We start from the raw sequence: 1,521 nt of genomic DNA on the forward strand, positions 1-1,521 counted from the left end.
GAGAAGCTGTCTCCCTTTTATTGTCTTTTTATTCTTTTTTATACCAAGAACTGATATATTTCCCACTGACAAATGGCCTAATAAATAACATTGATCAGTGTGGGTTTTGGAAGAAGCTATTTACAAATACCATTTTAGTGTTATACACCTATGGTCTAATGAAGTATTTCAATAAAGGCAAATCCCGCTCCCATGTTTTACTAGTTGTTTTTTTGTTTGTTTTTAAATGTGGTCTTAATTTTCTTAAATTACTTGCCTGATCATTTATTATGTTTTTGAAATTAAAAATCTACTGCTTTTGGCTCTGAACAGTACTATGGTAGTCGGGAAGAATAAGTGCCTTACAAAAGGTGGCAAGAAGGGAGCCAAGAAAAAAGCAGTTGACCCATTTTCTAAGAAAGATTTGTATGATGTGGAATCAACAGCCATGTTTAATTTAAGAAATACTGGGAAAACACTAGTCACGAGAACTCAAGGAACCGAAATTGCATCTGATGGTCTCAAGGGTTGTGTGTTTGAAGTGAGCCTAGCTGATCTGCAGAATGGTGAAGTTGCATTTAGGAAATGCAAGTCAATTACTGAGGATGTTCAGGGCAAAAACTGCCTGACTCATATCCATGGCCTGGATCATACCTGTGACAAAATGTGCTCCATGGTCCAAACAATGGCAGACCATGATTGAAGCTCATGTTGATGTCAAGACTACCGAGGGTCATTTGCTTTGTCTATTCTGTGTTGGTTTTACTAAAAAATGCATCAATCAGGTTCATAAGACCTCTTATGCTCAGCATCAGCAGGTCCACCAAATCTGGAAGAAGATGATGGATATCATGACCTGAGAGGTGCAGACAAATGACTTGAAAAAAGTGGTCAATATATTGATTCCAGAGAGCAGAGGAAAAGACAAAGAACAGTCTTGCAAATTTGTTTATCCACTCCATAACGTCTTTATTAAAACAGTCAAAATGCTGAAGAAGCCCAAGTTTGAATTGGGAAAAACTCATGGAGCTTCATGATAAAGGGAACAGTTCTGGAAAAGCTACTGGGGATGAGACAGGTGCTAAAGCTGAGCAAGCTGGTGCATATGACTCCTCAGTCCAAGAATCTGTTTCAAATTCAGATTTTTTATGGTGAGAAATAAAACCTGTTGGTGACGTTTAAAAAAAAAAAAAAAAAAAAGAAAGCATCTACTGTATTTTGCCATGTATAATGCACACTTTGTTGCCCAAATTTGTGAGGAAAAGTAAGGATGTGCATTATACATGGGTAGTACTAATTCCTTATCTATATAAATGTTTTTCATTATTTTATTTATGCCTATGAGTTAAAAGTATAACTCTAGAAGTCAATAACAATATCCGTTTGCAAAATAATAGCCTGGAATATGATAATTGGTTTTGTTGAATTTATGATGAACTTGCAACGACAGAGTTCTTGGCCTTCTATAATGTGTAAATATCGTAAATTTGTTACCGGTACATAAAATTTCTTATACCTTGTATCTGTTCTTGTGTTTTGTAA

The 1,521-nt window shown here is 35.6% G+C and overlaps 1 pseudogene; it reads left to right on the forward strand.

Moving 5' to 3' along the window:
• The first annotated feature begins 316 nt into the window (after window positions 1–316).
• Window positions 317–1,134, forward strand: LOC109447562 (small ribosomal subunit protein eS1; annotated as a pseudogene).
• The last annotated feature ends 387 nt before the right edge of the window (window positions 1,135–1,521 follow it).

This window comes from Rhinolophus sinicus, linkage group LG01 (genome assembly GCF_036562045.2).
Source record: "Rhinolophus sinicus isolate RSC01 linkage group LG01, ASM3656204v1, whole genome shotgun sequence".
Taxonomy (NCBI): Eukaryota; Metazoa; Chordata; class Mammalia; order Chiroptera; family Rhinolophidae; genus Rhinolophus; species Rhinolophus sinicus.